We start from the raw sequence: 15,238 nt of genomic DNA on the forward strand, positions 1-15,238 counted from the left end.
TGGTCATTTAAATGCGAGAGCGTTAAGAAAAACCGACGTCGGCAGCGTTGGCCCGACGAATGCAAAGAGTAAAAATTAGGATCCCAGCAGGAATCGGACCCAAACACTCTGCGTGGCAGTCAGGTATTCTACCACAGAACCACGGCTGGTCTAGAAACTGCTTTGGAAAAAGACCCTATGTAGGCGTAATGTCGGTGCAACGTCACTTATGGTTGCTGTGTTGAGTGCTGACTATATAACAAAGCAATAAACACTACATATGTACTGCTATTACACAGGCCTCATTTCGAGTCAACGTCAATTGGCATTCCAGTGTTGGCTCCGCTTTTATAGGAGTCTAACAAACATTACATTTGTATTTCTATGATTCAGCAAGCTATATTCAAGCGTTGCTCGACCCCGGAGGAATGCGCTAACGAAAGTTACCTATGATATTCACATTACGAACCGTAAAGTGCACTTCGTTTCGATAATACAGGTATCTGTGCTCTAACGTGAGTGCCGACCTTACTCCAGATCATAAGTTACCCTTTAAACGCCAGTGTAGTCGACGTGCCTGCTAAGTCCACAATGTGCACACTACTCCATTTGCAAAAAAACACCTCGATCCACCTCGTAACGCTTGGCTCAAAGCCAAAAAAAAATGAAGCGTAGGACTATTCGCTGACTGCTTCGCATGAAACCGATTCCCGCGCGGGATCTGCCGAATTTTAAATGCGAAGCATTTCTTAGCGAACCTCGGGCACTTTGGGCGTTTCTATCTACGTATCTATCTATCTATCTATCTAGCCGCCTACGTCTGGGCGCTCTCCTGGTCGTCTCCATAACTTGTATTATACCGAAATTGGCACAGCAGGGGATCAGTGTATGACGAATACGATTCACTGGTCATGACATGAATAACGCAAAATACCTGTCGCGTACGTCATGAAACCCTTTCTCTAAGTCACGTGTGGCACATACCCGCATACCAGAGTTCATGTTATGCGGGTATGTGCCATAGGTGATACAAAGTCTCAACGAACACAGTAACCGCGAACAAACACATTGACACGCAAGGAAAGTGATAATAACAATTGTTGGGGTTCCCAAAACCACGATATGATTATGAGAGACGCCGTAGCGAGGGGCTGCGGAAGTTTTGGTCATCTGGTATTCTTTAACATGCACCGATCGCACAGTACACGGGCATCTAGCATTTTGCCTCCATCGAAATGCGACCGCCGCGACCGGGATCGAACCCGCGACCTTCGGGTTAGCAGCCGAGCACCGTAACCACTACACCACCGCGGTGGACGCAAGGATAGTGAGGAAGCTGAAGACAGAAGACCCCTGGAAGACGCTTAACTACCATGCACTCGTTCACGTGGTCGCAACGTGGACCACGTCGTATACGCAAAAACCGGGGTCATTTCTTGCTACAGTAAATCTTCCGAGAGAACCAGGCCTCTGAACATTACCGGTGACTTCAAAATTGATTTTTCGAGACCCAACAACTCCTGGTCTTTATACTGCGTGAAAGAAGGATTGAATATGGACAGGGCATCAAGAAACCTCGCTGCCACGTCCAGGACAGGAGGCATCATAGATCATTTCAATCATAAATGGCATCCAGGATTTCCACCAGCTGTGCTATACCTCGCACTTCACTACACTTAGACCCCTCGTAACCGCGATCACGAACGGATCCGATTAACAAGTACGGTCCAGCTGCTGGTGCTCACTGATCACGGTGATGACCTCGTTCAAGAACTGTCAGGAACCCCTTCTACACGTACACACAGGTTCGTGAAACGTGCGTGCGTTCTCCCTGATAATGGACAACTATAAACATAACAACTGTAACGCAACTGTAACAACTGCAACTGTGACTGTAACGTACGTGCATTGCGCCTGCGCGTGCCACTCGGCTGTGTGTATATCCATTGAAACTTTCCTGAATGAAGCTTAGTTGCGAGTAACGCCTGTCCTGTGTATATGTGTTTCTTCTTTGTGCTGTTCGGATTCGCGTCATTCGCGCTATCCAGTATTGAAGAATATAAGCACTATACATGTCAGCTTACCGCGTCTGGCGTTGGTAACACTGGTGCAAAGCGAAGGGCAGACGCGGCATGCGGACTATGTACATGGACGTACACTGCCTTGCGAAGCTCGCAAAGTGTCTCGTGTGGCGGCACTGATTTTCCAAGGACGCACGCAGCAGCGTCTGTGAGTCGGCTTACACGCGTTTATATACGTTAACCATTGCTTTCGTCGATCTGCAACACTGACAAGCTAATATGGTTCTTGCGCGTGTGCGAAGTCGGCCGCCTGTTTTAAAATGCACGTATCGTAATCTTGTTTGGAAGTCTAGCTTATGTTGCAGGCGAGCAACTAAATTGCATGGAGAAATAAGAACTGAGGTTGACGAGCGCTTTTGCGCGCGCTGGTAATTTTCGAACCAAAGCACAGTGTCTATATTGTTGACGAAACAAGTTCACGTCAGTATTTTCTTGTTCTTCGTTCAGGTAACTGATAAATTCGATTAAAATTAGGATTACCTTATGCCCGGCATTGTCAGGGCTTCCTCGCTGCCTGAACAGCGCATGAAGCACTGGGAAGTCATCGCAGGACGAAGATAAAAAACCAGCAGGTAGCACCCGAAAGGCTGCGATGTGCGACTGGTTTCGTTTTCGCGCCCAACGAAACATAACGGATCGAGCTTACGGGCTTGTCGACGGATGGCGCGGTACATTTTGAATATCCCCTATTACCAGCTGCATTTTGTTTTAGAAATTTTAGTGCACTGCTGGAACAAACCATGCGCCACCAAGCTTTAAAATTTTTACTACAAAAACGACGAAATTATTTTCTCTGCCTCCTTTCATGAACAGTTACTTCGATGCCTGCCGCCAGCCCTTCACCGCCACCCCCCTAACTCCCCATCCTTGCAAATGGGGAAGCTACGTGTCACAAGCGGTCACCCGACGTCGTCGACGCTAAAGCCCTAACCACACGTACGCATGATGGTGGTGGTTCTGAGGAAGGAAGAAAAAGGCGCTAATTTCTTCCTTCCTCAGAACCACTACCACCACGCGTACGTGTGGTTGCAACGCGTCAGCACGTGGCGTATAACGCGACGCGACGCCGAGTCTACAGGTCTAGACGCCACGCGCAGACGCGTTGTAAGGCGTACATATGGTTAGGGCTTAATCGTCGACGACGTCGACATATGTTCAGTGTACATATATTTAGAATCGATCAGTGGTTACGAATACATGTAGAAATTAACAACGGATACAGAAATTAGGGCAGCGCGTCAATTCCAATTCGCTAACTGTTAAAAAGCATGCACTTAACAGCGGCTAACTATAACAAAAGTTCAAAAGTAAACAAAAGCTGGCATACCGATGACCGGGCAACGTCGATAAGTCTCAAGAGCCAAAACTCGAGCAGTTCTGCAGAGTGCTGGCAAGTTTTCTTTGGTCGGATGGGATTGCACAGCAGTTCTTCCCGGGAGTCTAGTTCTGCGGGTACCTCTACCACTTTGTTGCGGACGCTGATTTGACGTCTCTTTCTCAACTAGTCGCTCAGGTAAGGTTAGGCGGCCAGGCAATACTGCGCGACGCTAACTTCTAGATTCAGCTCCTATGCCATGCTGAACTAGACTGCTTAGCGCGACGATGCTCTGCGCTTAAATAACCTTTCATCTCCCCAGATTTTCTACCTGGGTGGGGACCTCGATATGTGTCTAATCACGCGCACTTCAAAGTCCCCAAACTCCGCCCTAAAATATATTTGCCACGTCTCTGGCGTCTACAGAGGTGTCGTATGCATCCTGCGCCAGTGATATCCTCATGGGAACAGCGATGGCTTCTTTCCCAGCCCGCTGCGGCACACGGCCATTTCATCGTTTCAGGTAAAAAGACGGTCTTTGTCCAAAATGACTCGGCGCAGCGCGTCGGCGGCAAGCCGTCAAAGATAATCACCCCGTTTTGAGCCCTCTGCTGTTAGGATGTTTACTTACCGCTTTTACCCAAGAAAGCCGGGTACCAATGGCATGCCTTTGTGAGAAGCACGTCATTGTTTCATTTGCATTTTTCCATCCATTGCGGAGGAGATACGTATTTCCATTTTAGCATGAATACGTACCAACCAGCTCAACTATCTGTTACTCCTTGCTGAGCACAGTTCTCATTCGGACTCGGCCATTAGGAAGGGGGTGAAGGGCAGCTGCGGTGAAACTCCCCCCTCCCCCTAATGGGGAATCCTGCACACGCCTATGAGTGGAGCAGTGGTGAGTAGTGGGGTTTGCCCAATTTCTGTGGCACGTATACGTTTTGTTGACATCACAAACGTTTTGCGCCCCAATTTCTGTGGACATACGTTTCGCCTCGCCATATACATCTTCGCTGTACAACGAAAGAGAGAGAGACCCAGAAAAAAAAAAGCAAACGTCAGGCTTGCACTGGCTCATAGTAGCTGCAGCAAGTGCAGTTCTACTTTGTTTGAAGTGAAATACACTGAAACGACATTTTCAGATTTTTTTTAATGCTTATATCTTCATGGTGCCCGGCTTTGAGGAATCCAGCAACAGCTCCACGATGGCACCTAAAGTCATCCCGGACAAACCTCCTTGCGAGTTGCGCATGTGGTCGATCTTACTTCGGATCTCGTGCTCAGTGTAGTGTGGTTGTTTCTTCTGCACCATACGGACTATTTTAGAGATCTGTCTCGCCATTTTGCTCTTGGGCGGTGTTTTCTCCAGGTTCGACCGAATGGATTCGACGTCTGTGCATGGATCAGCAGTCTTCTCACCGTCAGGCAGTTCATCGATCTCCGGCATAGGAGGCGCCTTTTCTGAGCAAAAGGATTTTTCGTCAACTTGTGCTAGTGGCCGGGGGTCGACCGCCATCGCACGCAGCTTGTTGTCTGGCCTGGGAAGAGGTGAAAGATTCCTGGGCAGAGGTGACCGCGGTGGCGTTGGGTTGACATCGGGCTCTGTCCCATTCTTGCCGACGGGCGTCTGTTCTTTTATGCAACTGCTGTTGTTTAGCTCGGCTGTACTCTGCGGTGGTATTGCCGAGGGCCTTTTGAGTAGTTGCTCGATCTTCAAACGCAGTGGTTCTACTTCGCCGACTTGCCTCTGCCGCAAAGTTTCCAGTCTCTCTTTCAGCTGCACGATTTGCGAGTCCTGATTTTGCAGAGTCAACTGCAACTCCAAAAACCGGGAAAGGTCCCATCCTTGTGTCTGGACCTCGGCATCTGATGTTTCGTGCACCGTTCCTAGACATCGTGAGTGGTAGCGAGGAGGTGAGGGCACCTGGCTACAGGTGTCCTTCAGACAATGCTCTTCATCTTGTTCCTCGACAGCGGACTCATAACTGCTGCTGCTTGACGAGCTGTAACGCGAGCGTTGATGTTTGCCGACGCCAGATTCCTCGTGCTGGCTGCAGTCATCGTTGAAACCACTTGAACAGGACCAGGAAGTATCTTTGTCCTGATCTTCACGGTCGGTGTCTTGGAAATACGCGAATGTGCGCAGATCCTCCCGGGCTATTCCAAACTCCGGGCGCTGCTCCACAAATGCAGGCAGGCTCCCGTACACTTCGAGTAAAAGTTGAACCTCCGAAGGGCTCAGTGCTTCCAAGAGTTCGTTCTCGTGGGACATGCCATGCACCTGCAGCCCTTCCCGCAGCTTTCTCACGATATCATGGAAGTATGAGTCCGCAAGAGCCTTCGGTTCGATTCTGTCACCCACGATGACTTCATCTTTTGTAATGCAGCTGGTTGCATATTGGACAAGGTTGGTTCCTTCGCATTCATTGTCTTCTGATGGCTTGGGGCTGTGCGATCTAGGCTGAGCTTCGCACTTTTCGCTCAGCGTTTTCTCTCGAGTCGGCAAAATGTCATCGCCCGAACAGCAATTAGAAGCAGCGTCTGTCGTACCTGCGGGGACGTCGCAACGATGAGCATCTTCGTCACATTTCTGTTGCGTCTCGAGGCAGGCGAACGATTCTGGAGGGCTCGCCATCTCGAGGGGTCGGCAAGCTTGTCGGACCGCTGGTCTTCGAGCTGAGGGTCAGCTTCTCCTTCCTTCTGCTAGTGGAGTATAGCGCCGGCTGTCATCTGCAGCTGACCAGGCTCTGGTGGGAAAGCCGAGCTTCGGCAACGCTCGTTCTGCAGACGGTCGTTGGGGAAGGTCCTCGAGCAGAGCGTGCAGCTCGCACCTGGCCAGCCCAGCCAAATGTTGATGATGTGTATTTGTGCGTGTGTATACCCACTACGGAGTATAGATGCGGTATCAGACTGCAGGAAGTAGCTCAAGAGAAATTCTTACAAGGACAATCGAAAAAGGATCCGACAGAACCGTGCACAATGATTCACGACGTCAACGCGGTTAGAGTTCAAACAATAAAGAAAAAAAGGAAAGCCCCGAATAGTGCTCTAGAATGCCGTCAGACTAGTTATACAAGGTAATGAAAGATTTATGAGGAAGGGTCAAATATTTCTTTACGAAATGAAGAGCGGGATGACATAGGAGGGTCACACTATAAAAATTCTACGAGATGGCTTGGTGGGCTAGTTGGCATTGCATCTTAGGAACTTCACAGCACGCACAGGCGGGAGCAAAATATGAAAAACCGTGTAAGCGCTGGGTATTGTTTCTTTATTCTTTTGTCCCAGTCTGTGTGCGCTGTAACGTTTCTAAGATAAAAATGCTAGCGCTGATATTGCGTTGTTGCCTAAAAGATCAAACGCCGCGCAAGAACATCCTTGTGAAATCAGCTATATAGTCCCCGCATAGCAAGATTACTGGAAAATTAATTCTTTTAACTACGACAGTTCATAGCCAGGGGTTATTTGGATAATAACGTTCCATCGCTACAGTCGTTTCAATGAAAGCTGACTTGTTTTATTTTACTTCAGTTACCAAAGTGTTTTGGCATACCGACAACAGTAACAGTCATGTCCCAAAATTGTTAGTCATATGTTTCCCAAACCACCACATTGAGAAATCTGATGTCTAACTATCGTTATTAAAAATAATTAAGCGATCACTTTATCTTTTTACACCTTCACCCGCAACCCAGGCAGCGTGTAGGGCACATGCATGTCCTGCGCAAAAAAAAAAAAAATATTCTTTGGACACTTGGTTGAGGAATATAGTTGAGCTTATTTAATGCAGATAAGTGATATCCTGCTACTAGTGGTGTAGTCAGAAATTTTTCTCATTGGGGGGGCAGAATTCCGACTTTTTTAATGTATGTTATGTTCGGGCGTGTGTTTATATGTGTGCGCGAATAACAGGAGTCTAAGCTCACCTCAGCTAGCGGGCCGCAGTCATGAAATTCAGCCCCGCCAGGGTCAGGACAGTGAAGCAGGTTGAAGGGCGCGACATGGGGGGAGGGGGGGGGTGAACAAAATGTCACCTAACGCTGCCATTTTGAAAGAACGCATTTACTACATCTCATGTATGGCCCATTTCTGAAGGGGATTTGGCATCAGGATTCGAGGAACATATCGGTACTGATCTCCAGAAGGACTCAAAGCAGGACGCCGATTCTGAAATACAGAAATTTTGTTGCATGGTTACGTTCTGACACGTGGTGACACTATGAGGTGCCTCGCAAGAAAAAAAAAAAAGATGCTTGAGACCAGTCTTGTCTGTGTAGCTTACCCGAACAAGGCGCCATTAATCGTAATAGGCGAGGAAATAATGCGAGTACCATTTAGCAAAGTGACGAAGATTTTATTCATTTTGAAGACGCGGGCCGCCAGCAAAACGTCCGCGGCCCGCGTGTTTGAGATCCTTGGCGTGTACTATGGGATCGGTCCCTACCTGCAGCAAGTTGACTTTAACGCGATAGTGTTAAAGAGCTCTTTTCGCAGAAATTCCGGTGTCAGCGTCGTCTTCGGTGTCGGTGTCGTTGGTTGTGAACGAAAAATCAGCGTTGTCCGTGACTGAAAAACCGCGTAAGATGCAAATAAAATAAGTAATAAACATATTCCGCTCGAGTGAGAGTCGAGCCCAGGCTCTCTGCGTGGCAAGCAGGTGTTCTGCCACAGAGCCACGCCATTGTTTCAAACTATATGAGTGTGTTGTAGTGGGAGAAGTCTCCTTAACGCATGTAATATGGCCGTGGCAGAAGCGTAGAATCGCGCCAGGCGTCAAAACATGTGAATTGCGCACCGAGTGGGTGTTCTAAAGGCCCAAAGCGCTCAGCCATATTTAATCATCGTGCAGCGGCAAAAGCCTCAACAAAGCGAGCAGCTGCGTAGGTTCGCGTGTTGCCTTACGGACGCGTAGTGGGCCCCTCGCTGATTCGCGAAAGGAATAGTTATGGCGTAGTGGGCACTTGACAGCTGTACTTGCAGTAGGCATTCTAGCATAGTTTGAAACGGCCAATGTTACGCGCACACACGTTCGTTTCCTTGCATCATGGTTGAGGTATGCACCGAGAACCGGAGCTAGGCTAACAGTTGAGAAGGCAATGTGCACGGGGCCCGATTACGCTATGGCGCTCTACTCTTGAAGGCGAGACTCAAGCGTCCTCCAAGTTTTTGCGTCCACTTTAACTACTTTCTATTGATGTCCTAATTACTAAAGTTAAAACATTCAAATCATGTACCCTATACCTTCCTTAGCTTCATTGTTTGTTGGTTTCATCATGTGTGCCTAACAAGAGAAACGAGCCGTCCATCAATGCCCGCTCTTCCGTTTACTATATTGCCACGCGCGCTTCTTTTTCTATTTTCATGTAACCGACCCGTTACACGTGTAACCACTTGTATTGCATGGATCGCGCCGGAATTCGACCATTCCCGATTGTTTTAGATTGTTCTGGTAAGCTTGAGCGCACAACGCCAACAGTACAGCTTATTCTGGAATTAACGCGGCCACCAACGATAAGCCTGGGATCTTTAATGCCACCTGTATAAATGCCGACGCGCCTTACCGCTGATCAGGTTACTCGACGGCCGACGACTGCTCTCGCCGCTAACAGTGTACAGCGTGAACTGCTTGTACGTTGACTTTTCATTTACCGGGCACAAGTACGCCCAATAAAGAGTTCCGTATTTCCCAGTTTTCCTACAGCCTTCTTCACCGTCACGACCACGTGAAAATATGCACATACAAACTGTGTTTTTTTTTGCGTATGAGTGTGTGTGCGGGGGGGGGGGGGGCGGTGGAGGGGTCGAACTCTATAACCCATCCCGCTGGCTACGCCACTGCTTGCCATTTCCCGTGTCTTCTTTCTGAAAATATGCAAGAAACTCTATGATATGCTACCTTCCCCGTGCCCCTTTACGCAACACTGACTGTTTATTTGACGCAACATTGACCACCCAGGTATAAAACGGAGGTAATAATGCTTGGGGTGGGTAACACCGAATAGTAGCTTTCGAATCGAATACCCTATCGAATTAAGCAAAACATAAAAAATTCGGCAGATCCTACGTACCGTGGGAATCGATGTTATGCGAAGCATGCGCGGGATGGTGACTGTGGTGTAATTTTTTACATTGAGCGAAACTTTACGGACTCGCGCTAGAGAAATGTGGAAGTGGTGTACGCACACTCATATGTTGAAGAGTCGCATATGTATTATATAACCAGTCGTTTACAGTTGCGTAACGATGCCAACAGCAACATGGGTGTTACCAACGCCAGACGCGGTAAGCTGACATGTATAGTGCTTATATTCTTCATACTGGATAGCGCGAATGGCGCGAATCCGAACAGCACAAGGAAGAAACACATATACACAGGACAGGCGTTACTCGCAACTAAGCTTCATTCAGGAAAGTTTCAATGGATATACACACAGCCGAGTGGCACGCGCAGGCGCAATGCACGTACGTTACAGTCACAGTTGTGGTTGTTACAGTTGCGTTACAGTTGTTATGTTTATAGTTGTCCATTATCAGGGAGAACGCACGCACGTTTCACGAACCTGTGTGTACGTGTAGAAGGGGTTCCTGACAGTTCTTGAACGAGGTCACCACCGTGATCAGTGAGCACCAGCAGCTGGACCGGACTTGTTAATCGGATCCGTTCGTGATCGCGGTTACGAGGGGTCTAAGTGTAGTGAAGTGCGAGGTATAGCACAGCTGGTGGAAATCCTGGATGCCATTTATGATTGAAATTCTCTATGATGCCTCCTGTCCTGGACGTGGCAGCGAGGTTTCTTGATGCCCTGTTCATATTCAATCCTTCTTTCACGCAGTATAAAGACCAGGAGTTGTTGGGTCTCGAAAAATCAATTTTGAAGCCACCGGTAATGTTCAGAGGCCTGGTTCTCTCGGAAGATTTACTGTAGCAAGAAATGACCCCGGTTTTTGCGTATACGACGTGGTCCACGTTGCGACCACGTGAACGAGTGCATGGTAGTTAAGCGTCTTCCAGGGGTCTTCTGTCTTCAGCTTCCTCACTATCCTTGCGTCCACCGCGGTGGTGTAGTGGTTACGGTGCTCGGCTGCTAACCCGAAGGTCGCGGGTTCGATCCCGGTCGCGGCGGTCGCATTTCGATGGAGGCAAAATGCTAGATGCCCGTGTACTGTGCGATCGGTGCATGTTAAAGAATACCAGATGACCAAAACTTCCGTAGCCCCTCGCTACGGCGTCTCTCATAATCATATCGTGGTTTTGGGAACCCCAACAATTATTATTATCACTTTCCTTGCGTGTCAATGTGTTTGTTCGCGGTTACTGTGTTCGTTGAGACTTTGTATCACCTATGGCACATACCCGCATAGCATATGAACTCTGGTATGCGGGTATGTGCCACACGTGACTTAGAGAAAGGGTTTCATGACGTACGCGACAGGTATTTTGCGTTATTCATGTCATGACCAGTGAATCGTATTCGTCATACACTGATCCCTTGCTGTGCCAATTTCGGTATAATACAAGTTATGGAGACGACCAGGAGAGCGCCCAGACGTAGGCGGCTAGATAGATAGATAGATAGATAGATAGATACGTAGATAGAAACGCCCAAAGTGCCTAAGGTTCGCTAAGAAATGCTTTGCATTTAAAATTCGGCAGATCCCGCGCGGGAATCGGTTTCATGCGAAGCAGTCAGCGAATAGTCCTACGCTTCATTTTTTTTTTGGCTTTGAGCCAAGCGTTACGAGGTGGATCGAGGTGTTTTTTGCAAATAGAGTAGTGTGCACATTGTGGACTTAGCAGGCACGTCGACTACACTGGCGTTTAAAGGGTAACTTATGATCTGGAGTAAGGTCGGCACTCACGTTAGAGCACAGATACCTGTATTATCGAAACGAAGTGCACTTTACGGTTCGTAATGTGAATATCATAGGTAACTTTCGTTAGCGCATTCCTCCGGGGTCGAGCAACGCTTGAATATAGCTTGCTGAATCATAGAAATACAAATGTAATGTTTGTTAGACTCCTATAGAAGCGGAGCCAACACTGGAATGCCAATTGACGTTGACTCGAAATGAGGCCTGTGTAATAGCAGTACATATGTAGTGTTTATTGCTTTGTTATAAAATTAGATAGTCAGCACTCAACACAGCAACCATAAGTGACGTTGCACCGACATTACGCCTACATAGGGTCTTTTTCCAAAGCAGTTTCTAGACCAGCCGTGGTTCTGTGGTAGAATACCTGACTGCCACGCAGAGTGTTTGGGTCCGATTCCTGCTGGGATCCTAATTTTTACTCTTTGCATTCGTCGGGTCAACGCTGCCGACGTCGGTTTTTCTTAACGCTCTCGCATTTAAACTACCAGTCTGTTCGCACCGTTCCTGGGTAGATATAAACTGTCAATCAGTTGCACATATCCGCATACAGCGGCCCGTGGTATACCGGTACGGTATGTGCCACACGTGTTTGCAGGGAGGAAAGGGTTTGACCACGTACGTAACAGGATTTTCATGTTATTCATGTCACGACCCGATGGTCATGTTCATCAAACCCTCTTATCCTCCCGTGCCAATTTTGGTCTACTCCATGTTAAAGGGACACTAAATAGAAACAATGAATTGGTTTAGATTGATAAAGTGTGCTCGGAGAACTCTTGTGTAGTTTATTTCTCCACCATAGGTTCATTATTAGAGGAGAAAACCAAATTCAAAGTCTCATTTTTAAATTTCGCGCCGAACATTGTAATCCGTGACGTAAAAGATTTCAAAGACCATTTAACGTATTTCGGCGACACTGGCTCGACGAAATTTCCGCAAACTCGTTATGTCAAGTTTCTGGCCCCCTCAGAGGACAATGTACTTCGATTTAACCGATTAGGAACTACGTAAGCCCAAGCAGGCGCCGTCAAAAATATGTGACGTCACGGCAAATGGTGCGGGAATTCCAAGGTGGCGTCGCCACCTGTATTTTCTTTTTGGGCGTTTTCTCGCTTATTAAGCGTCTTCTCGCAGCCAGCTTGATGTTTTTGGTATCGTGGAAGACTACTTAAGTAATGCGAGAAAAATCGCTTTGCTCTTTAGTGTCCCTTTAAGGAGGCGATTACGAGAACACCCACACGTAGGCGGATAGATAGACAGATTATATATATATATATATATATATATATATATATAGATATATATATTATATACTAGATAGATAGATAGATAGATAGATAGATAGATGATAGATAGATAGATAGATAGATAGATAGATAGATAGATAGATAGATAGATAGGTAGATAGATAGATAGATACGCTCAAAGTGCCTTGGGTTCGCTAGGAAATGCTTCGCAATAAAAAAAGGGTGGTATATAGAATCGAATATCGAATAGCAAAAGCTTTATTTTCGAACGCCTCAATTTTTTACAGGCGTTCATGCAAAATAAGTTTCCGTTAGCAATGAGCTCGCGGGTATGGTTTTTGTTTGTTTGTTTGCTTGCTTGACGAGCAATATTTGGGAGGGCGGGGGCGGGGGGCAGGGGGAGTACAGTTGTGTAGGTAACTGCACTAGAACACGATCGTAAAAACGGAGCGGGAATACCAGCCTTCCTTGAATATCGTCGAGCGGCGGTGCCGCGCAGCCGTTGGAATGATCGAATTATCCCGGCGAATGTACAACGGAAGCTCGTTTATACGCAGCATCCGCTTTAAGCGTACTAACGGCTAAAACATAGTTGCGATCCGTCGCAGCTATGTTTGAACGGCATACGTTTAAAGAGGATGCGTGCCTGAATTACCGAGGTTTCACTATTCGAGAAATAGAATAGTAGTTCTGCAGGGACACGTTGACGGGCTAGTTATTTGGGATTCATTAAACGGAGCAGCGCAACACGACAGGGACCGAAAGAGAAGACACAAACACAGCGCTAACTTTCAACCATATTTATAAAAGCTTTTAGTTGAAGAGATGAGGATGTTGCATGTTGTCGGCGGATCTGGCCTTGCGAGATTTGCAGGCAACTGTCCCGTCTGGTTTCCTCCTTTCAGATTATGTTTAATTAAGCGCGGGCAGGTTACCGAGAAGTCTCGCGTAGCGCGACGCAACAATGAACAAGCCGGTGGCCTATGAGCTCTATCGCATACAGTGTTGTACCGGACCCCCATATCACCACATTACAACATGAGTGTCACTCATCACCAGTCACAGGCGAGCTCTCTGTAACGTTTAAAAACTCCTTCCTTAATGTCCAGTGACCACGCGGACAGGGGCGTAGCCAGGGGGGGGGGGGGTAGGCGGGGTTCGACCCCCCCCCCCCCCCGACATTTTTCAGTTTTGCTTGCGTATATATACACGCGCACATACAAACGCACGCACGAACATACATGAAGTATGGGTGAACCCCCCCCCCCCCCCGGAAAAAAATTTCTGGCTACGCCCCTGCACGCGGAAACACGATATAATGTAGACTGTTTGGGCCTTTGCTCTCGGTCCCTGTCGTCGTGTTGTGCGTACCGTGTAAAGAGAAGTAGATATTCAATTCACGAATCGAACAATTCGCAGGGCTACTATTTGATTCGTATTCGAATATTCGCACACCCCCAAATAATGGACCGTCAGCCGTGGTGGTATAGTGGTTGTGCTGTGCTCGGCTGCTGACCCGACGGTCGCGGGTTTGATCCCGGCCGCGAAGATTTCGGTCGAGGCGGAATACTAGAGGCCCGTGCACTGTGCGATGTCAGTGCACGTTAAAGATCACCAGATGGTCTAGATTTCCGGAGTCCTCCACTACGGCGTGCCTCATTATCATGTGATGGTTTTGGCATGTATAAAACTCCGCAAATTGTTATGGACCAAGTAGGAACATGCCGACCAGCGTCTGTTGGCCCATGGCGGTTCTTGCTCAGCGATAGCTCCAAGTACTCCGATAAAAAGGGGGTATTTGAGGTGCATTTCTGTCACACCACAAGAATCGTCATCTGTACTTATGCGCTCTTTAGCGCATAAAAAGAGTATTTTCGACCCACAACGGTAATCGTCATCTGGTTAGCTTGCGTTTCCTTTCTGGAAAACTTTGCACTCGTCACTTTCCTATTAAGGATGCTCATAGGCGTGCGCAGGATTCCCCTTCAAGGGGGGGGCGAAAATTCATCGCGGCGCGCCTCCTCCTTATTATGTCAATGTATGGGGCAGACTTTGAGCCCCCCCTGTTCCTAGGTGACTAGGTGGGGCGGCCACCCCCCTGCCCCCCCCCCCCCCTACCCCGTGCGGACGCCTATGAGGATGCTACTTTCGCGCTGATAACGCTCACGCCGTTCGTGATCGTGAAGTGCCTAGCGCGCGGCGATGATGCAAGGAAAGGGATGCAACGTGGATGGCGATTATCGTTGTGGGACAAAAAAGACACCCTTTTTACGCGGCCTGCTTTTAGAGTGTGCCTCGCGCACTTTTCTCGCGTTATCGCCGCGCCCTCTACACGTACGAACGCACGTACATACAGGGTTGTCGAGCACCCCACCCTCCTTCCCATGACGAGTTGGCGATGCTAGGTGCTAAGGTCCAAAAGACTACGTTGTACTCGCCGACTGGTATAAAGGGCTTGTGCTTGTAGGAGTTTTATATTATTCTGTCACAATTATGATTGATATTAGTGTACTGTTAAACCTTTTTTTGTGTCTCACATATGTTACACGAGCATTGCCCCATATGATGTAAATTGAGTGACATACAGAGTCGACGACAAAGCTCGCTGCTAAGGTCCATAATGTGTACGTTGAAGTCGCCGACTAGTATAAAGGGTTTGTGCTTCTAGGTGTTTTATATTGTTCCGTCACAATTTTGATTGATATTAGCCTATTAAACCTTTTTTAGGGGATTTTACA

This window comes from Rhipicephalus sanguineus, chromosome 1 (genome assembly GCF_013339695.2).
Source record: "Rhipicephalus sanguineus isolate Rsan-2018 chromosome 1, BIME_Rsan_1.4, whole genome shotgun sequence".
Classification (NCBI taxonomy): domain Eukaryota; kingdom Metazoa; phylum Arthropoda; class Arachnida; order Ixodida; family Ixodidae; genus Rhipicephalus; species Rhipicephalus sanguineus.